Genomic DNA, 23097 nt, shown 5'->3' on the forward strand with positions numbered 1-23097 from the left:
GTCTTCTTGTTTTTAATAATATTTCTTATTCCATAACTTTTACTGCCCCATTTCTCCCGAACTATAGTGTGTTTCCAAATGCTATTTTTTTACCACCAATTATCCTTCGATCTGTACGGTTTCAAAAAGCTTATCCCTGCCTCCGCTATGATGACTGAGTACTACTACATACTATCAGTCTGTCTGTCTGTACTGTAGTAGCTAGTCTTGCCCAGTGCCACTCTTTGTGAAAGGTTGTAATATAAAACTCATATTCACCAGTAGCTCGTACAATCCGTTGGGTCGTTGTCTTGTACTACTTTTTACTCTTGTTGATGTTTAGGCTTTGAAAATTCACAGCAACAGCCCTACCAGATTTCTTAATATTTTGATATGATACCCTATAGGACATACAACTGTTGTAGGGATCTTGCACATACATTTGCACCAGAAAATAGGATGTTGGTGATGGTAGGTTGGACCTTCCTTGCACACCTCAATCAGAAATTCCGCACCCACCACAATTCCACTGCTTGACTATAGTACTGTCTTGTCATACCTATTAGGTCTCGGAACCCTCCCCCCAAGACAACCAACAAGTAGACAACCCAGAACATTAACACACCCAACCTCTGTCGTGGAAGCAATTCACATGCACACCCTTACTTTAATTTGCTCAATCGTGTAAGTTAGTCCACTCCACACCAAATACCACAAAGTCTATGTAAGTTTAAAATTTTTATTTCAATTTGAGAAGGTCTGTACACTGTTATCTTAGCAGCACCAACCGGCAAATCATTAACATTAAAACAAAATACATTGTTACACTAATACAGTTGGGAATTAAATCATGATAACTGAAGTGGTGGAAGGCAGCACCACCATCCCATAGCAATTTAGTTTATATACATTTATAAATGAAGATGTGAGTGAAGGGACCCCTCACCTCAGAAGAACGTAGTACTGGTAGTTGGTGCATCGTTCAGAAGCTCTGGTTCGTAGAAGCGAATCTTGCGTCTGTAATGCGAAAAAAGGAAATGGTGTGCGTTAGTATATTGCAACTTGCAAGCATTTCTCAGCCGTGCCAAAAAGTGTAGCATCTATGGATAAGCAATATGGACTAACAGTAACAGTAGTACACCAGTTCTTCCTAAAAAAGTGGCTTGTTAATGTTTGTTGACCGCCTGTACGCAGCGCGTAGACTAGACAGTAGCAGTGTGAGGCAGGTCATGTGGGCTCAAAGGTGTCTTAAGAAGCTGCAAGGTAAAGGTAACGTCACATGTGCATGGCTAGGGCTAATCAAGCAAATGCTACAATGATCATATAACTTAGTGTCTACTCTACTACTACCTGATTTGTACTAGTGATTTATGTTAGTATTAACTCATTTTTCAACCTTGCTACTGATCAATAGGGGGGAGGTGTATATGTTGCCTAATAAATGTGTAATGTTTTCTAGGCGCACTACCGACCACCATTGCTGGGGCCAGCGAAGGCGACGCAGAGGGCGAGGATGCGGCAGTTGCAGATAGCAACGGAGGGGGAGTGGCAGCACCAGTGGCAGGCGGTGGTAAGTTAGATTCATAATCTTTAACTATTGTTGAACTTGACAGCACACTCACTGCAAAGGTGTACTGTATGTATATGTATACTGTAAAGTTGTGAATTAGGGCCCCATTAGGATGGTGGGCGTATTGCCCCCGCCGGGCTGGCTGGAATTCACTGCCGTCACAGCAGGGGCAAACCTCCCGCCATCCCTGTAGAAAATATTCAGACATGTCTAGGCGGAAAAGGGTTCAATATGGCGGTGGTGTCTCTCTCACCACACCGGCAGCCATATAATCTGCATTTTGGAATGCCTTTGCGTGGCGGCATTACCGTCCGCCACGGAAAGGCATACACACATTGCAGAGTATGCTTGGGGGCCCCCATGGAGGGTACCTACCGATGCTATGGTACCCCCCGACTTTCAAAGCAAAACGTGACAGGCTCCGTGCGAGGCCCGTCATGTTGTGCTTGGAAAAGCAGCACAACATTTTAGCATTGCTTTCAGCAAAGCCAACCAGAATTTAAATTTAAAATAACAGGGTGCGCCCGCCACTGTGCCGGGCGCATCATCCTAATTAATTGTCCCCACGGGACCCCCACCCTTTTTAGCAGTCGGATGGCGGGCGGACAAAGTCCGCCCGCTATCCGATGTCGTAAGTAAGTATGAGTTCTTGGGGACGTTTGAAGAGTGAACTAGAAGACTAGAATTCCCTTTAATTGGTATAGGACTAGGAGCCAGAGTATTGAGTAACCAATGGCCTCATCTATCTGATTTCAACTCCGCTTTGAAAGTTTTATGGAGAAGAGCACCTGGTGCACTGTTCAACTAAAAAGTGTAAGACAGGTGGAAGGAAGAAGGACGGGCGACATTTAAAATGTTATGTACTACTGTGCTTTATTTTATAGTGCTACTCTACCATGCCACTATGTGTATAAATAATTACCTTGTCCTACTGTTTTATTAAGACTATATTTTACAATTGTCTTGTTTTTTTCTTTTTGATACACAGCTACTCCGAAAATCAACCGGAAGGAGTTGGCCGCCAAGGCACGGCGCCGGAAGCTGGAGGCAATCCAGCAGGAATACCGGCGGCTGGTGGTCCTAGCCGAGGAGGAGGAGGAGAGTGCAGCAGCAATTGAAGCCTCCTCCAGTGCCCCGGGCCCCAGCCACCGCCCTCCAGCGGTACGGCGCCACCGTCTGGCGGCTGCCCGCCGCCACCGTGCCATCTCCGGTGCCCCCCCCCCACTGTGGTTGCAACTGCCGCGGCCTTAGACGCCGCGTCGCCCATTTAGAGGACCAGATTCGTGTCCTCCTCCAGTCCCGCCCCACCAGTTAGTCCCTGTCACTGCCCCTTTTTTAATTCCTGTTTGTTTCCTCACTCGTTTGGGCGTTCTCTATTTCTATGGACAGTCGTTGGGGTTAGGGAGGGGGGTGGGTCAGCTTTTGTGGGTTTAGTTTATTTGTTAGGGTCAATTAAATATATTTTTCTATGTTACATGCAATGTTGTTAATGTTTTGTAGGTGGGGTAACTGTTTTACATCACACTGTTTCTTTGCTGGTGCATGGCCGCCCATAGCGTGTGTTTGATTTCAATAATTTGCTGACTGTATAAGACACAAACAGATAGATGCGACACACCTCACTCATTGACTGGTCCTACTATGCATTCTTTGGAGTGGTGTTTGAAACTGACATCATTGACAACATGTCCATTATTGATTCTGCCTCCCCCAAACTTCTCTCTTACCGGTGCTTGATGTTTATGTCCAACTGTGGCACAGCACTGGCTGCATGGTGAAGATGGTTTCCTTTTTCATACATGCCATGATTGGGGTGGTGGTGGTAGTATAGTAGTAGTATACACTGGCAGGGTAGCAGCATTTCCAAAAAAAGAAAAGGAGATAGTCAATCGCCTTTGAGAGACTGTTAGAGGAGTAGTTGAATGAAGTACATCACAGAATTTACCGAGCAACAATTATATGCTCAAATATTTGACAAAAAAAATGAATGCTGGATATTATGAGGATAGCCTACTAGACAGAGTTACAAACTATAGTTTTGTCGACTTGGCTATGCCTACAGTCTAACAGTTAGTGCTGTATATGAGGAATGACAACAAACAAATCAAATCAATGCCGGCAATTCATGCTGAGGTATATGTTCCTTTGTTAAATAAAATAACCTGTGAAATATCCTACTCATGGGTGGGCAAGCAGAAGAAGATCATCGCTCTGCATTGAAATTGAAGTAGTGTTGCTTTCACCACATCCGCCCCAGCAAGTGTGTGATTAAGTATTGGTGTACATTTAATTTAGTTACACCTCGACAATAAGTCACACAGCCCGGGGGAAGAGGGTTAGGGTCCGTTGATTGGATGGGAAGGGGGATTTTGGGAAAGGTTTGACATAGAAAAACAGTATGCATACATAGACAAACAAACGACAATCATTGAAGACTACCATACCATATCCATTCCATATGTTAAGGTATAAAAAAGGAAATGCATGCATGATGAGACCCGGATTACATACACTTCTATTTCTTGTTCTGTTCCGGCCTTAAAACTTTAACAGATAGCAAATAGAAATTTTAAATATTGGTAGTGAAGAATCGTAAACACAGAGCAAACGTAATGATGATTGATAATAACAACTCCAAGAACACACTGTTGTAAAGAATGTATACAAGATATTAATCAAATTATTTAAAAGAAGTGAAAAGTGGATACTGTTACTGTCTTATCCTGGTCAAAAATGTGGACTGGTTTTTTGCATCTCGGCATTCCTCTTGCTCCTCTCGTCCATCAATCTTGGGTGTGTCGCCTCACCACTCGCCACTGCCCGGCTGGAATAAAAAGGTGATTGATTGGTAAGGTAATTAATATGCATTGTAATGTTTTACAAAGTTTTGGACAAGGCCCGGCCTGTAATTTTAGATTGAAAACCAAAGGGGATATTCAGAAAGAAAGTGAAAACAAATGCACAAGTGATGGTGTAGTGCAACAAGAACACTTTCCGAGGTGGCATGTATGCATATGCATCATCTCTACTGTAGTCTGTTTCCAGCATAGACCTTCAACAGTAACAGGAGAGATCAGGCCCACAGTGCTTACCATTAGCACATCCTACGTTAACACTTTAGAGTCCTTTTTTTTTTTCTCTCAAAGAGTTGGACAAACGCAAAGCACATTATCCATTCCAGACATAGCATTTTACAGTTAAAGTTAGTAAAATCAATGCACTGCAGTCATCCCACCGCTACACTCTATTCAACTTCTACACAGACATTTGGGTGTGCTGTGGTTGTGGTTCACGTGTTTACCTTTAGGCTTTTCCGTTTTATGCCACTCATGAAACATCCTCCTGACTTCATCATCAGCTCTGATACTTCTACTGACTGAAGATCGGCCTGCAGTACAAGTGTAATTTTTAGAACACAACAAGAGTAGAAATATAAATATTACTGACTTGAGTCATTCTTTATTGTGTACAGAAAGATAGATTAACACTAGTACACTTTGACATCATTCACTTTGTGCACAACAAACAACGCAAACACAAAGATCAATAGCTCAGAGTCAGGTGTCCAATGCATGCCATTAATTATCATCATTTATTACCTGTTACTTCTCATCTTAAGTTAACGGGCCGTCTCTTTCGCCATCATCATGACGGACGGTGCTGTTTAAGTCACAGTCATTTGCATTGCGCAGCAGATTGAGTGAGTCCCCTTCCTGTATTGAATTAAAAGCAATGTATCACCAAGATGCAGGAGAAGTACACATTTCTTGTTTGCCAGAAGAGGAAAATTAGTAATTACTAGTGTGTTCTGTAGAAAGTTGATTAGTGGCAGTGCACAATTACATCAATTCATGCGAAACACCACAAAATCTACATCATTCAGTCTGCTATTCTGCGGCCAATGCATGGCATCAATCATTACCTGTTGCATCTCATCTCGTTAACGCTGCAGGCCGTCTCTTTCGCCATCATCATGATGGACGGTGCTGTTAAGTCACAGTCATTTGCATTGCGCAGATTGAGTGAGTGCCCTTCCTGTATTGAATTAAAAGCAATGTATCACCAAGATGCAGGAGAGAAGTACACATTTCTTGTTTGCCAGAAGAGGAAAATTAGTAATTACTAGTGTGTTCTGTAGAAAGTTGATTAGTGGCAGTGCACAATTACATCAATTCATTCATGCGCAACACACACAACAAAATCTACATCACTCAGTCTGCTTTTCTGCGGACAATGCATGGCATCAATCATTACCTGTTGCATCTTATTTTCAGTTAATGGCCAGTCTCTCTCGGCTCTGAAGGAGGATAGCTATAGAAGTCATCAGATTCATGGTCCACTTGTTTTGGAAGGACGAGGAAAGTTTGAATTTGTTGTTACCATCATCCAATCATCATTCATGAGGGAAATGGAATTGACCAGGAGATGCAGTATGATCGAGCGGAGGAGCTGGATTCTGAGGACTGTAGTGTCAAATGGCAGACACCTGAAACTTGTATCTTAAATTAGAAGATTAGAAGACGGTGATAATGCATTGGTTGCGATTCACAAGTTTATAACCGGAACAACAGACACAAACAAAGGGGGAAAAAAGGGAGGAAGACAGTAAGTGCGAGCCTAATTGTCAGGGAAGTATAGCTCGTCCTCAAACTCTGGGGGATCGTCCAGTAGTAGGTAATCATCTGACACAATACTTCCGTCACCTGAGCCGCTGTCCTCATCTTCCTCTGTTGATTCATGCATTGTGTAATTCGGTGGTATGAAGTGCTGATTCATTTTGATCATTGTTAACCTCTCCACGTTTTTGGGAGATAGACTGGTCCTTCTCAAGGTTACAATGGAACCAGCAGCACTGAAAACACGTTCGGAAGAGACACTTGCGACAGGGCAAGCCAGATAGCTTATTGCCAGCCTGCTGAGCTGTGGCCATTCAGACCTTTTCCTATACCAATACTGCACTGGGTTTTGATCAACGTACACCTCTGTTGGGTCGTCCAGATAGGCCTGGACCATCCGCTCAATGTTCAGGGTTGCTGCTGGTAAGCTTTTGTGCTGTTTTTTCTGTGCATCAGCACTGTGCTTACGGCCCATCTTTACATACCAATCTGATAATGATTGTACTCGGCTGAATGATCCAGTTATTGTTTTTGTAGTCGATGGTGATGGTGAGTGTTGCGATTGTGAGCCAACCGCACTGCCCTCAGCCGACGAAGTTGCACTTGATTCTGCATGGCCTGCTTCAGTATCAGTACTTGTTGTGGGTTGATGTGGCGGGCTTTTAATTAGCAGCCCTTCGTTTTCAAACTTGATGGCTGCTTCAGCTATACAACTTTTGTAGCGGGCAACATCAGTGTCGGAAAAAGAAAGGAATAGTCCTAATTTTGCACGTGGATCCAGAATTGTGGCACAAATGTAATGGTCTTGTGACAAAATTTTATTTTGTATCCTTACATTTTCTGATAAGCGCCTGGATAAGCTCTCCACCAAGTCATGGGCTTGCCTTCTGTCCTCTACACCTTTGTAGGATTCAGACACATTATTCAGCTCATGCTCTAGCATTTGCAACAATGGGATCGCTTGGCCCATTGTACAGTCCTCCTTGCTGACTTCACGTGTGAAGACCTCAAAAGGAGACAGCATCTCAGTCAGGCATTGAATTAGGGTCCATTGCTCCCTCTGAAGGGTCATGCCTTTAACACTAGCATCACTGCTTCTGTACCAGACATAATCATTGAGTGACCTGTGCTGTTCGTACAGACGATCAAGCATGTAATACGTTGAGTTCCAACGTGTTGCCACCTCCTGGATGAGTGCCTTGACTGGCACCCTACGCTCACGTTGGAGGATCCTCAGCTGCTTCCGAGCTTTAAAAGAATGGCTGAAATGAGTGCATATTCTTCGGCAGATGGACAGTAAATTGCTTACTATGGGTTCTTTTTTCAGAAAGTCTTGCACTATAATGTTTATGCAGTGTGCCAAACACGGAACCCTGAAATAGGAACCAAGTTCCATGGCCTTAAGTACATTACTGCCATTGTCTGTGGCAACAAAACCAATACCAAGCCCTCTGGGCTGCAGCCATTCCAAAACCTTGGTGCGAAACTCTTCTAAAATGTTTTCAGCCGTATGAGATTTCTACATGGCGAACATGGCTACAGTTGCATGTTTCCGAGTACCTTCAAAAATCGCAGCTGTGTCAACAACACCTCGTGCAGATAGTTGATCTTTAACCCCCACAAAAGAGATCCAGTGTGCAGTGATACACATGTAATCTGTGGCTTGGCAACTGGTCCACATGTCTGTTGTCAGGTGGATATTGTGCACAGCACTCTTCTGCAAAGCTTGTCCAACCAATTCCAGCACATCATGATGTAGTGCCGGAACAGCAATTCTTGCGAAATAGGACCGGCTTGGAACTTTCCATTTCGGGCAGATGGCAGACACAAATTCAAGGAAACCCACCCCTTCCACAAATGAAAAAGGAAGAAGGTCCAGCGCTAACATTTTAGCCAGTTTCGCATTGTACAATCGTGCCGTTGGGTGGTTGCGTTGGAACTGCCCCTCCAACCTAAACATGCTGTCAATGGTAGGCTGGCTTACTTTCCTTAGTGGTGCCATTAACCCACTAAGGCTCAACGACACAGATTGTCTCATTGAGGTACTCGCCGCCGGTCGCCTTGGTGTCTCACCCACACTCTGAGTATGGCTCTTACTGCGGTGCCACTCTGATGTTACTGAGGAGGATGTGGGCGTTACCACTGCAGTGACTGCACTACTGGAGACAGGGCTAGAAATGCCTCCCTGTTCTTCACCTGCCACCACAATAATATCGCTCCCTGATTCCTGACCAACTTCAAAGGGTTTAGTTTTCCTACTTTCTTTTAACTTAAGTAGGTGATCCTCCCACACAATAGTGTGGTGTATTCTGAGATGACTTGCTTGTCCTCCGGTACCATAGTTTGTACCAAGCTTACCACGCCGAACACCTTGCCGACAAATTGCGCATATAGCAATGTTCTCCTCCTTGGCGCTAACAGAAAAGAAGTCCCAAACTGGGGAGGAGAACTTTCTGGCACTGCTGGATGTGACACTTTCAACACCAGATGAACTTGAGGGGGTCCTTGAAAATATGTGACCCTGTCCACCTACACTGTGACTTTTACTACCACTTCCTACTGAGGTGGTTGAGCTGGATGTAGGTCCCTGCCGGGCCTTGGAAAATATGGCAGCTGGAGGTAGTGGTGGTGTAACCTGTGTTGGTGAGATCCGTGCTGCATCCCACTCAGTAGCAGCCTTTCTGGATAGGGTTAGAATGTCGGTCTCCAATCCCTTTGGGGCGGGAGTAATGTGCGTGATGACTGGCTCGTCTTCATCAACATCATCACCCCCCTCTTCTACATCTACCTCCATAACTCTAAGTTTTTCTGGGACCTTCCTTTTCAGAAGCAATGTCTTGTGGCGTACTTCACTCTCAGACCGAGCTGGTGGGACCCAAGTGTCATCACGATCATCAGAAGCGGGGCTTGAAGAAGAAGATGATGGACTAAGCCTCCTTTTCCTTGCTGGTGGTCTGGAAGACAATAGATGTTCTGAAACAGTAGTTTGACTTCGCTCCGCTTTGTCTGCAGGAAGCTCGATTTCCTGAAATGCCCCTACGTCAGGAGCAACAACTACTATGGTGGGCTGTTGTGGCGGCTGCTGCTGTTCTGGTTGCGGCGGCTGCTGCTGCTGTTCTGGTTGCGGCGGCTGCTGTTCTGGTTGCGGCGGCTGCTGCTGCTGGTCTGGTTGCGGCGGCTGCTGCTGTTCTGGTTGCGGCGGCTGCTGCTGCTGTTCTGGTTGCGCCGGCTGCTGCTGCTGTTCTGGTTGCGCCGGCTGCTGCTGCGGTTCTGGTTGCGCCGGCTGCTGCTGCTGTTCTGGTTGCGCCGGCTGCTGCTGCTGTTCTGGTTGCGCCGGCTGCTGCTGCTGTTCTGGTTGCGCCGGCTGCTGCTGCTGTTCTGGTTGCGCCGGCTGCTGCTGCTGTTCTGGTTGCGGCGGCTGCACACTGATCTGCTGAGTTTGCGCCTGCGTTGAACTTGATTGTGTACTACTTTGCGGTAATGACATTTCTTCAACATCGCTGCCCGTTAGTAGACTGGCTACCTCTGCGACAGTAAAGCCCTTGGGCCTAGGTTGGTGGGGTTGCTGGACCGCTGTGCTGCTCCCAGCTTGGTTCCCGGACAACGCTTTGGTGCCAAAAAAAACCTTGGCCGGCACACCACCAGTCGTGGTTAATGGCACTTCCTTTTTCTGTTCCTTCTTCTCACCAGCAACTTTCTTGGTACTGGACCTGGTACCTTTCTTTGGGGCCATCTTATTCCGACGTCAGGCAGGAGGCAGATGCACAACAAGTTCTGGTCACACGTGGGCGTGATGTGCAGCAGGACTTCTGTCTGGCTGGCAGTACAACGGGTAGCCAGGTGATGCCGATGACACCTCCTACTCTGTCTTTTGTGCACCTAAAAGCAAAGAAGACAGGAGAAGAACATCAGTGAAATGTTGCATTTGTTTTTGTGGTTCAGTTACTTAGTACTGTACTAGTGCAAACAAAAGATAGTCTAGCCATTTATGAATTTTTTTTAACTAGAGCTATGTTATACTACTAGTACTGTGTACAGCCACACTACACTCTCAGGAAGGTGATGTCTAAAAATTCAACAGATCACATAGAAAACACTTGATCAATAAAGCTGTGGCTACCTGCTCTGGTAGCAGTGGATGAAAGCAGGCCTGCTGGCAGACAAGGCCAGGCAAGCTTGCAGGCCTAGGCCTCAAAATGGCCACCAGCCACATGGCGAGCCCCAACAACATCAGCAAGGCCACCCCAAAATACACACTTCCCCAACTCAATCCAATGCCATCCATGCCCAAAATGATGTCTAAAATCAACAGAACACACAGAAAACAGTAGATTACTAAAGCTGTGGCTACCTGCTCTGGTAGCAGTGGATGAAAGCAGGCCTGCTGGCAGACAAGGCCAGGCAAGCTTGCAGGCCTAGGCCTCAAAATGGCCACCAGCCACATGTCCAGGCCCAACAACATCAGCAAGGCCACCCCAAAAAACACACTTCCCCAACTCAATCCAATGCCATCCATGCCCTAAATGTGATTGAAAATGAAATATATTCAAAAAACAAAAGGAACAGTTGCTTCATCATGCACACACACACCCATGAGACCATGCCCATGGCTAGCTCGGGCCTACTACTACAACCCACAAAATTTAAAATAAATTAAAAAAAAAAAAAAGGAATGATGATAATTAATTATCAAAAATAAATTGTAGTTACACAACAACTGCAATGCCCACAATCAAACACAACAACCACTTACTTGTAAAATATCCTATTCCAAAAATCCTGAAATCCAATTGCAATGATGCAGCAGACAAAAAGAGAGATCTTTCCAGCTCCAAATCCAAAGGCAGAATGAGCAGGAGATGGACAAAGCACTGGGAGGAGCCTGCTGGACAGGAACAGGAAGTTGGAGAATCTGTGTCACTTCCTCCCTCTCTCCACTTTGTAAAAAAAAAATGACTCCTGGAGTCCTTGCACAAAAAAGGAAAGCCAAATGTGAATGTAAGGAGTTCTTTTCATCCAAAATCAGTATTTGCAGATGGTTTCATGCTGCTAGAGCCGATATTCCTCTCCAAATTGTAAATTTTACGTTGTTGAGTTCTCCAGCTTCACATTACTTCCGCCGGCGTGTCGAAAACGATATGATCGCGTTCTCTTCTTTGTCCCTGTCGCGTTGGATATGACGTGTTCGCGGTCTCTTTCTCCTGTTCGCGTTCGATTTCATGTGCCCGCGTCCTCATTCTGTGGCTCGCGATGTAGAATGACATGTTCGAGATCTCAATCTTCTCATACTCGCGCGGTGCATGATCGCGAGAAGAAAGACCTGATCGCGCGACAAATGACGTGATCGCGTGAAAAATGACTTAAATGCGGCCGCGAACTCTCGCGAGACAGCGCAAAATGGCTACCAAAATCCAACATCTCGTGGAGAACGCGACCGGGTCAAGAAAACTTGTCGGAGAACGCAGGGATTCAGGTAAGGCGATCGCGCGCGCGCGAGAATGTATTGTTTTACAGCGCGAGCAAGAAAAAAATTATCGCTAAGCTGCGGAATGCGGAAATTTTGACATTTTCGCGCTTTCCGCGGAACGCGAGAATGCCAAAATATCGCAACTTCCGCGAACGGAACGGAATTTTGGCCCAGGCCTAATTTCGACACGATATGCATGGTCAGTTGTTGATTACTCTGCAAAAACCTTTTCGCCCGGTAACCCTGGCTACATTAGCAAGATGGGTGAGATGGCTCATGGGTGAGGCAGGTATTAATGTTACGAAATTTGGTGCACATTCAGCTCGTGGACCTATGGCTTCCAAAGCTTTTTCTATGGGAGTGAGTTTAATGGATATTATGAAGGCAGCTGACTGGTCATCTGATTCTATGTTTAAGACATTTTATTATAAACCGATTGTGGATATTTCATCTGTTGTGGTGGCGCAGCTTTGAACAAGCATAATCGGAGCCTCCGGTCCTGACATAGAATTCAAAATTTGCGAACATACATGAAAAGAATTTTCAACTCTATTAAGGACACGGAGGCGAGGATTATCCCACCCATTTTATTCTGTATTTCATATGGTTGTTTGCATTATCTGCCTTTATTGCATATGTGTATTATGTACTATGGATATATTCCTTGTTTTTTACCCCCCCTTTTACTGTATTTTTCTGCCATGGGGGTATGGTGTATTACGAGTCTATATTTCTTTTCAGGTTCTGATCCTAAGTGAGGTGCGTTGCTCTGTCTCCATGGACTGTCTTATGGGTACCTGCAGGTTCCGGTTTTTCTGAGGATGCAAGCTTCAAATTTTCTGTTTCCAGCCCATTGGACTGCTGTTTCAGTGCTCGAGCTTCTTTTCTTTCCACGTTCTTCACAAATGTTGGATTGGTTTCCTTACTTTAACTGTTATTTTTACCAAAGAAAGAGGATATGGTATTCTCTTATGGACCTTTTATAGGGGTTACTCTATGGTTGTCCGGTGATACCCAGTATGCTCATGGGTATTGGTAGTGTTATTTTATTTTACTGTTATCTGATTGGCAGCTGAGATTTCTAGTAAAGAAATGAGAAGCATAATCCTCGCCTCCGTGTCCTTAAAAGAATTGAAAATTCTTGTCACGTATGTTTGCAAATTTTGAATTCTCATGTATAGAAATGTGGCTTTCTTACCCAACTCTCAATTTACCTCCAATTTGTTTTCCAGGAGCGAGCAGATGTACTATTATATAACGCTTTGGGAAAAAGATGTGCCATTAAACTTTCTTAGGGAAGTTCTCCACAACATAACAAAAGTCTTGATTTGTATTTTCTTTCCCCTTCTTTCATCTCCTTGTTCTCTTCAGTCTAAAACCTTGGTTTTCCCTTTAACCCATTTTCTATCTTTCCACTCATGTATGTTGGATGTGAATCACATTTTGAATCCAACTCTTTAGGACCTATCAAATGAGCCCCTATTCAAAATCTCAGGTTTTCTCTTCCTTGACAGCTGTTCGTCAATATTTCTTGGCTCAGCGAGTCACTCCCTTTGTAACAATTGAGCAAGAATTCCGCTTTTTTTCTATCTTTTTTTAATCTCTCACCTCATCGGCTACTGTTTCACTTGGCTGGTTTCTTGAACTCGTCAAACCCAATTCCTACAGATCCAGAAAATTACAAGAAAGACCATTTCCCTGCAGGGTTTGAGTAAATGCTAATATATTATTATCTATATCATTAATTAGCCAGACAGCAGAGAGGTTGTTGATACGCTTGTGTAAACGTTGAATGAATGTGGCCCTTTCCTGTTCACAAAATGCCGGGAGATTCTGAAGCAAATCGTCCACAAATAAGTTGCATGAACAGATCTGCTTTAGCGGGTTTTCAAGGCTAACCGATTGCCAGGGTCGGAGCCAGTGACGCAGACATGATTTTTATGGAACGTTAACAGGGTTCCACTGAGTATCACGAGGAGTCCCGTGTCCCTGCTGTTTCACAATGCAAGTGATTTTACGTTCACTTCCTTACAAAAATCTAAAAAGAAAAAATGTTGTATGACCAGAACCTGGGGCTAAAGTGATTCGCTGCTAAAGGGAGACCTTTTCATCAAGTCGAGCACACGATATCTTGGCGCCCTCTGGCAACCTCAGGCAGAGCTGCTTGAAGATAATCAGAAATGTCGTGGCAAATACTGGCTGGTGTCCAGGACAAACTTTCCAATTACTCTCTTAGATGTTCAAGCGCATTACAAGTTGTCGGGCTACCAGGGGACGGCAGAAAACTAAGCTGGTCATGTGCTGCCGTGGAGTCCGAAGAGCACAGTAGGGTGAGAAAGGATTAACATTCTTTAACTAACACGGCTCAGACGATGGAAAAACAGGATTTTTAAACATGCCTATTTCGCATGTGTTGGTGGACATGAGAAGAAAAAATACTCCTATTATGCGCGTTTTCTTTTTGACCATACCTTTTTATTTTTGAAGTGTTTACTGCCCCCGCAGACAGTAGTGTAGCCAGTGTCATCGCAGGAAATGGGTCCGATGCTGTTGCTGTGTAAATGATAATATACAAAAATAAAAAAGGTTTCAGTGGGCCTCTAATGCCTTTAGGCCCTCGCGCCACTGCACCTGCTGCACAAATGGAAGCTACGCCTTACTTATTTATGTATCCATGGCTAGCATCATGTAAAGCGCGGGATCACCCCTGAAAGAGTCGCCATGCGATTCAGATAGAAAGAAGAAGATGCAAAAAATGGTTAAAACAAGCTTCTGGGGAAAAAGGCACGTTTTAAGGGCTTTGCAGAATTTGAGTATGTTGCTTTCTTTCCTTGAAGTGAGTTTCAGGGACGTGGGACATGAATTCGAAAGGCTTTGCATCCCCAAGTTTGTAATTTGTACATGCAGATTGTATGTGTTACACCTGTTTCTGGAAAGATAGTGAGGGATCCGTCGTAATCTTTGTGCATAAGGCAGGCAGTTTTGAGCATGACCTGTTTGCCAACCGGGAGCCAGGTAAATGATTTACGGTAATGTTCACATTTTTACAAATTGTAAATGAGCCGGATGGTGGCATTTTGAAGACACTGGAGTCTCTTGAGTGCTTTGGGAGAGCTTCGGGTAAGCATGTTGCCAAAGTTGTGTTTACGCAAGCCCTACCATCCTTAAAAATACTCGCAGGCACGTGGCGCCCAACGTAGATTGGAAAACTGAAATCAGAGACACATTGCGGGATGTCAGCCATTAAGAGGTGTATCCGATAGTTTTATTGGTGGACTGGAATTGATGGTATGGTAGATGCTGTGATAAGGTTTTGTAAACTGTGTTCTAACAGTGATAAAACTGCCAAACCATTTGTGTTAATGAGTGCTCACCCTTTGAATTACTTTAGGGTCAATAGAAGAAGTTAGCAATAGATATTGTAGGCTCTTTTTGCCCCCTTCCCAAGAAAGAAGCATACGCCATCGCATCGTATGAGTTGGTTATGTTTCCAATTGGCCTAAAGTTAGGATGACTGATAAAATGAACTCTGAGACTGTGATTGATTTTTGGAGGATATTATTTACAGAGAAGGTTACCAGAAGTATTAGTTTCAGACGACAAACCCCAATTTGTGAGTAAAAAGTCTGAGGAGCATTTACCCCCAATGTAATTGTCAAGTTGAGATATTTAAACAAGTTGTTGGGGGATCCATTCAATTGGCTAGTAAGAGTGGTTTACCTTGGAGGAAAGCGTTGCAGGTCATTTTATTGTCATATCATACTATGCTTAATTCTGTAACTGGGTGTTCCCCATTTGAATTGATCTGTGGACGGAAAGCTAGAACTAAGTTGGTTTCATGGTGGTTGAAGGAGAGTGGTAGACATTCTGCTGCAGGTGTAGCTTATGAGCAAAACAGAAAGCATATGGAAAGATATGAAGAGAAAATTTAGATTTTTTGCAGCCTGGTGGGTAGAAAATCTGGATTTTATTAAAGACACGGAGGCTAAGATTATGCAAATCTCCTTAATTGCCAGCTCACAACAGCAACCATTGAGGAATAAAGAACTTCAATAACATTCTAATAGGATATGAAGTCCCCTTGCACTCAGTCCTCTCCCTTCTTTGGCTTTGCAAACAAGATAACTTCCAAGATCCTTAACTTTCAAACAAAAATGTAATCAGTGAAAACTTCATACTCTGAAAAAGAAAAACCAATACAAATTCAGTAACTTTGACCTCAGTAGGGAGGGTACCAGTGTGGAGGGATAATCTTAGCCTCCATGTCTTTGATAAAATCCAGATTTTCTGCCCACCAGGCTGTGAAAAATCAAAATGTTCTGGCATGACACTGAGGCTAACATTATGCAAGTTAAAAGTGCATTTAACCCTTTCAGTGCTCATGACGGAACCCAGGGCCGGCTTTAGCACTGGTGGCTCCCGGTGCGACAATCATTTTTGGCACCCCCTACACCCCATGACCACCTCCTCGAATTGTCTCACTACCACCGGGAAAAAGTGCCCCTCTATCCAATCATGAATCATTGGTAAACACAGCACCCCCCCCCCTTGAGGTCAGCACCCCATCAACAGGTCAGCGCCCAGTACAGCCGCACCAGTCGCACCTCCCTAAAGCCGGCCTAAATTCCTCTGCTGCAAACGGCAGATGGATTTCCTTTTTACATTTTTTATCTCAGGAGGTGGGGCAGAGCTTCCCCAACCTACTAGAGGCATTTTATTTCCATATGTAATGACAATTGCGTGCATGGAGCACTGACTGTCATTACATCTGAAACTGAAATGAGCCGATAGGCTGGTTTCAATTTCAGTGCTTCGGTGCTGGTGGGGCTCTCTCAGCCCACCAAGCACCGAAACACATGGGAGAGGGAAGGGGGAGAATCTTCCCTTTCTAATGGTATCCTTTCCTAGTGGACCCCTGCCTGGTGATTGCCCCAGGAAGGCGATCCCCAAGCAGGGATCCACCCACTAGGCATCAGGGGCAGAAAGCCCGCTAGGCACCATGGATTTTTTTCCCAAAGTTTAGAGGTGGAGGCTGACCAGAATAGGCATGCCAATGCCCCCACCCCCCATAAATGCCACTGTCTTTCTGCACCCCCCCAGGAGACAGATGGGAGCAATAGCCCCTGATCTGCTCCCCCCCCCCCCCCCGGAGGGGGAGAAAGCCCACTAGTCACCAGGGATTATTTTTATTTTATACATAGGGCTGGGGGCTGCCCAGAATGTGAATGACAATGCCCCAACCCCCCAAAAAATCCAGTCTTTCTGCCCCCCAGGATGCAGATGGAGGCAATAGTCCCAAATCTGTCCCCCCTGGGGTTGGGGGGGCAGGAAAGCCCACCATGCGCCAGGGAATATTATTTATTTTATACATAGGGCTGGGGCCTGCCCAGAATGGGCATGCCAATGCCCCCAAACCCCCAAAAAATTAGCTACAGTCTTTCTAGCCTCTGATCTGCCCCCCCCCCCCCCCAAGGGGGGGAGCAGAAAGATTCTAAGCCTGCTGAGGACAAAGAAACTTGACACCCGGAACCACCACTGCACCAGTCGCCTACGGCCCCAGTCCAAATGGCCCACCAGTCCCAGAGAGGTCCCTCAGCACTCCAGAGTCTGAGTACACTGTGGGTTGACCCCTCCAGGACTCCCCGACATAGCCTGCAGCCTCTGCACGGAGACCCCCCCCCCCAACCGCCAGTGGCCCGGTAAGGTGAAATCCGACCTCAAAAAGCACCCCTCCATCCAGCTGCCCTGCTCCCTGAAGAAGAGGACCTGAGGTTCATCTACATCCTGAGCCCTCCAACTTACCTGCCCAGCTGTTGGTTCCTCCAGGAAGACTTCCTGGACTGAGCTTGCAACCAAAATCCCAAACCGACAACCTCCATAGGATTGCATTGAGCGCCAGACCCCTTCTAAGTACCCTACACCCTGCCGCCCCTGCCCAACTGGTGGTGTGCGCTTGGTGCCAACCTGGGACCCCCTTTGCCCTGACCTTAACCCTACTAGCTTGGCTCCCTGATCCAAGTGGCCTGCTCGTAAGCAGCCCCTAACCGATGCCCCATTGGTTAACATTGGGACTCTGCACCCGGCCCCCCTAGTGCCACTGGTGGTGCAATTTGAGTGTCTACGTGGACCTTGAGGAACCTTGGCCTAACCTCCAAAAGCCATACTTACAGGTCATTTACTTACCTGTAAACCGTTAACACTCTTTTCCTCCGTAGCAACCAATGTTATAATTTTTTTGTCCAAAAATGTTGTGTTGCACTGACTTTTTGAATGAGAAACTAAAGTAACATTCTTTGACCTAAAAACTGTCATAGTTACCTGTGTTTTGTGAGACCTACGGTGTGATATCTAGCCAAATCACCCTGAGTAGCAAAAGTATCTAAAATGTAATCTAAAAGTACTCTAAAGTAATTTCTATGTATTGTTAACTGTTTTAAAAGCTAATACAAAATTCTAACGATTGTAGTTTCAACCACAACTGCATTTCCTTGTAAAGTTTTCTGCATTTCAAAGTATAGCTCACTTAACTGTGTCATGTCCTGTTTGGTTCTGGAAATAAAACAGTAGTATACCTTTTTTATGCTTACATAATTGGTCTGCATTCTGTCTCTGAGTGTGTGCCATCAGTCTTGATTGAGTGAATACAATAAATGCTTAACAGACCCTCCTGATAAGTTTAACTGCTCTGTGGTAAATAATTTAATTACCGGGACTTAATTTGATACAGAAACATAATAAAATAGCTCAGTAAATAAGAGGCAGAATCCGTGGTATTAGAGGTTCGGAATGGGCTTTATTCCAATGGTCGATTATAATCGGTTGCTCCAAGTTCCATCACCACGAAGGTTCAGGAAGTGAAGTACATACGTTATTGACAATCAATCACTTTTATACAATAGGCATTACAGTGAAGCAAATACAAGAGGCGTAACAATTGATAGTGGGGATAATATATTCATACGTAGCAAAGATAGGCGTAACTGGGTGTGATTTAAAGAACGTCATCAGATGTGATGTCATAAGAGGGTGGTTACATGAAAGAATTTCGCAATGTCAGCAGAAATACTTGACAGAAATGCGCGCGCAGCAGCATGACGTGTGATTGACGTGCAACTAGGGGGTGAAGGGGACTTGACATTTAGCTCTACATGTGGCGACAGAAGTCTGGAGGGTCAAGTCAACCTAATCCCAAATCATATCTTAACATCCTATGTTTAAAGAACTATGTTATCCAAAAGAGAGGTCTTCTTAGAGTAGAATCTTATTCTATACTGACTATACTGACTGTTAGTGCGTGTACAAGCGTCTAAGTGTCTACACTAGATGCATGGGTAGAAATCTTCCATAGTAATAGGGCTATGAATTACTTGCATAAAGACAGAGAAGCCGGGCCTTTGCTCGGAAGCTGGAAGAATGTTTACTTAAACTACTAGACAGGAATGCATCGGGCAGGGAACGGAGCAGATAATTTCGAAGGTGAAATACAGTTTTTGGCAGGCAGCAGGCTGATGTCAGGCTTCGCGAGCCGCGCAGGGAATGAGACAAAGTTCATGGTCACAGATGCAGGCTCAGACTGGAGCTTTCAGAGGCAGAAGGCAAGAAGAGTTTGATGACAGAATCAGGGCCTACTTGCCTGGACTGTAAAATGGCATAAGTGAACCATATAAAGCCGGTGGCCTTTCATACTTAGGAATGGAATATCCGGCCTATTCATGGCGGATCTGAAAGAGGACAGGTTGACGGTAGACGCACATGTGTTTGCGTCTTCATAACTGGAACTGGAGGAAACATACATGTACTTGTGATTCATACATGGAACCGTTGGGGTCCAAGATAGGGGACATAACTGATCAGAAAAATCCATATTTCCACATTCCCTCCTTGTCCCCTACTTGCCCGTTAAGAGATATCAATCTTCATCAATCCATTGATCTGTTCATATAGCATCATTTGTTCTTCTTTCTTCTTCCGTGATGAATGAAATCCTGGTGGTGGAATACACGATGTGGCACACAGACCACAGATCGCTGGTCCACATTGTAGACATAGACAGCAACTGAATAGTATGAGAAGGCCAATACCTAGGAAAGATAGGACCTTCCATCCAAAGGTAGATAATACACTCCAAAACCAACCGGACCAAGTCCAGGTGCCTGGGTTCTGGTGTATCTGGCTTACAATCTTATGAAGGCGAGTTATGGCTTTATATACAGATGGCGAATTTTCTGGTATGAAAATGCAACAGCTTGATCCGATGACCCTACAAGCTCCGCCCCTATCGGCCAGGATGACGTCAAGGACAAGACGATTTTGAAGCACAACAATCCGCATAGCAGACTGCTCTTCTGTTAAATTGCCTAAGGCGGAAATAGTTTCGTTCACTACTGCTTCAAGGGTTCTAGTTAATCTACGTATCAGCTTACTATTAGTAACGGTACCTATATAGGGAAAGAGACCTTTAATGAAATCTGTGTATTTTTCCCATGCTGTTTCAGTGTAATCGACTATTGGGAGATCTCTCCTTACTCTATTATATACTAAATGAGTATTTCTGTGATAATCAGGAGGAGCTAGGAAAACAGGTGGCAAAAGGAATCCAATGTAGCAAGTACCATCCCAATCTAGAGGCAAACGTACATATGCCGTCTGACCACACATGAAATAAGAATGGCGGGAAGCTCTAAATGTAGACTTGCCTTGATCACTAAATTCTACTACAGTGGTGCATCTACTATGGCCCATATTTATGGAACCATTCTTTCTTACACATAATTCACCTTTTACTGGAAATATTGACATAGCGGGCAAAATTGGAGTAGCTTCAGATTCGACATTTAGGATCATAAGATTAAGCGTAAAATTACCTAATCCATACACTTCATTTTCTAGATCAGTTCCTGTTCTCTGGGGAAGTCCCTCCTTGTTAGGATAGCAGACCTTAAGCAAAACTAAGTTCAAATTTCCCCATACCCAGTTATCTTGATAAACTGCAGAATTCGAATCTAGGGAATTAATTAGACTAAACCATGCTCCACAGGAGCCGTTGTGTGTGAACGGGTATGGAAAGAGAGGTAGAATTCCTTTATAATTCTGATAGGGAGGGAGTCGGCCACATATCCAACAATTTGTAGCATTGCTAACCTGATGGGAATGATGTAACATACTGATAAACGTGTTATTGCGCAGCGCAAATCTATAAGACAACTCAAGCGGAGGTAATTCACTAAAAGAATGTTCAGCAGTAACAGTGTAAACATGTCTAGAAGTAGGATAATATATGTGCAACAATATACTTGCAGTAATTATTAAAAGACTTAAGAAAAACAAAATTAATAACGTCACTATGCAATGACTACGCAGTGATTTACAGTACGCCTGTCGTTTCAACATTGTTCGGGTGTTATCTCTATTCAGGTCCAAGGGATACATGTCAGAGACAATTCAACCGCTTCACCTCGGAGAGGACTTAAACAATCAAATTGCTTGACTGATTGGACCTGAGCTTTAGTTTATAATGTTCGGAATTACTCTTTTCAACAAAAGGAAGTTTTGAGTCAATGGGTGAAGACACACGAGGTGTGGTATTCACATCCGCTGGTAGTCCATGAAATTTCTTGATATGACTTGAATGAATCCAGCCTTTCCTGCCCTCGATCTTTACGGCTGTCCTTGTGGTGAGCAAGACCAGCTGCGGCGACCTCCACCTAGGATCCAGCTGAGTCTTCCGATCGAAGTTCCTCACTAAGACCAGGTCCCCCGGGACTACGTCATGGGGTTTCACCTCAGTGTTGTCAGGAAAAGCTGCAGCTACCTGTGAACGACAAGATTGTAGTGCAGACATCAAGGAAGCCAAGTAATCTGTCAGCATATTACAGTCAATATCAGTTATTTTACGTGGTATAGGCGTCCCCCACATATTTGGTGGTCTGCCAAAGATCACCTCATACGGGGATAGCCCTGTTCGAGAGTGTGCTACCATTCTCATGTAAAAGAGTGCAACTGGTAATGCTACTACCCAGTCGACACCTTTCTCTCTGCATATTTTGGACAATCTGATTTTCAGGATCTGATTATGTCTTTCTACGAGACCTGCTGCCTCGGGGTGTCGGACACAGTGGAATTTCCACTGATAGCCTAACAAAAGTGAAACGTGTTTCATTAATTCGGATGAGAACGGCTGGCCGTTATCTGAGTGAACAACACGTGGTAAACCGTATCGTGGGAAGAATTCTCGAACCAACTGTTTGGCAGTAGTCGGGGCAGTGTAATCTGAAACCGGGTATGCCTCCGTCCAACGGGAAAGAGCACAAACAACTACGAGAACATATTTGAATCCTCTACATCGTTCCATCTGGATATAATCCATCTGGAGGACTTCAAAAGGGTGATCAGGAGGCTGAAATCCACCCTGTTCTACGGGAACGCTTTTTCCTGGGTTGAACTGGCAACAGATCATACAGGTACGAACTTTTTGTTTGGCTGCTGCTCGTAAATGTTTATTGAACCAAATGTGTTGAATGCTATCTAGCATAGCTTTTTCTCCTAGATGTGCGGGACTATGTACAGTGTTAATTATAACCTGGACCATTGAATCAGGAAGGAACCACACAGACTTTTCCTTCATCATCCATCCTTGATCCGTTTGGATCCCTCCTAATTCAGTCCATTTCTTTATTTCGTCTGGTGTAGCATGTGTCTGTATGTCAATTACGACAAGAGTAGGATCTTTAATCGTCATACAATGTGTTGGCGTCAGGACTACTGTCTTTGTCATGTCGGATGTTTGAGTTTGAGCAGTCTGTTTAGCTGTTCTGTCAGCTAGATCATTGCCTTGAGAAATGATATCAGTAACTTTCGTATGAGCTTTACATTTCATAATAGATATTGCAGTGGGTAGATGTATTGCATCTAATAAGGCATGAATGAGGGGTCCGTGCTGAATGTGGGCACCGTGAGAAGTTAAATAACCTCTCTCTCGCCACAGCACGCCGAAGTCATGTACAACTCCGAATGCATAACGTGAATCAGTGTATATGTTGACTTTTTTATTTGTGGCTTGAATACAGGCTTGTGTCAGAGCGATGAGCTCTGCGGCTTGAGCTGACAAGGTATTTATGCAATTTGTTTCAATGATTTCAGTGTCTGTTGTGACTGCGTAAGCGGCCACTAGTTCTCCTGTACCTTTTCTCATACATGAACCATCTACATACAACGTCAGGTCTGGGTCTGACAATGGGACATCGGTTAAGTCTTGTCTGGGTTTCGTCGTGATTGTAATAACTTCAATACAGTCATGGGCTAGTGGGTCTGTTCCGATTACAGGTAAAAGTGTGGCAGGATTCAATGTGTTACAACGTCTGATTTCTATATGTGGCTGAAACAATGTTAATTCGTACCCTGTAAGTCGCGCTATAGTCAAGTGTTGTGTTTGCGTTCTATTTACAAGAACCTCTACTGCATGGGGT

The 23097-nt window shown here is 44.5% G+C and overlaps 1 long non-coding RNA gene across 2 annotated transcripts in view; it reads left to right on the plus strand.

Annotated features, from left to right (window-relative positions):
* The window catches only part of LOC146867632 (uncharacterized), a 607657-nt gene that overhangs the window by 172216 nt on the left and 412344 nt on the right, over positions 1-23097 (plus strand). The window contains exon 2 of one of the 2 annotated variants that reach the window (XR_014961797.1): positions 12374-12391. The exons of the other annotated variant lie outside the window; for it this stretch is intronic. This is a non-coding gene — a long non-coding RNA (uncharacterized LOC146867632). The remainder of the gene's footprint in view (positions 1-12373; positions 12392-23097) is intronic. 2 annotated transcript variants of the gene reach the window in all.

The sequence above is a fragment of the Triturus cristatus genome, chromosome 1_2 (genome assembly GCF_964204655.1).
Source record: "Triturus cristatus chromosome 1_2, aTriCri1.1, whole genome shotgun sequence".
In the NCBI taxonomy this organism is placed as follows: domain Eukaryota; kingdom Metazoa; phylum Chordata; class Amphibia; order Caudata; family Salamandridae; genus Triturus; species Triturus cristatus.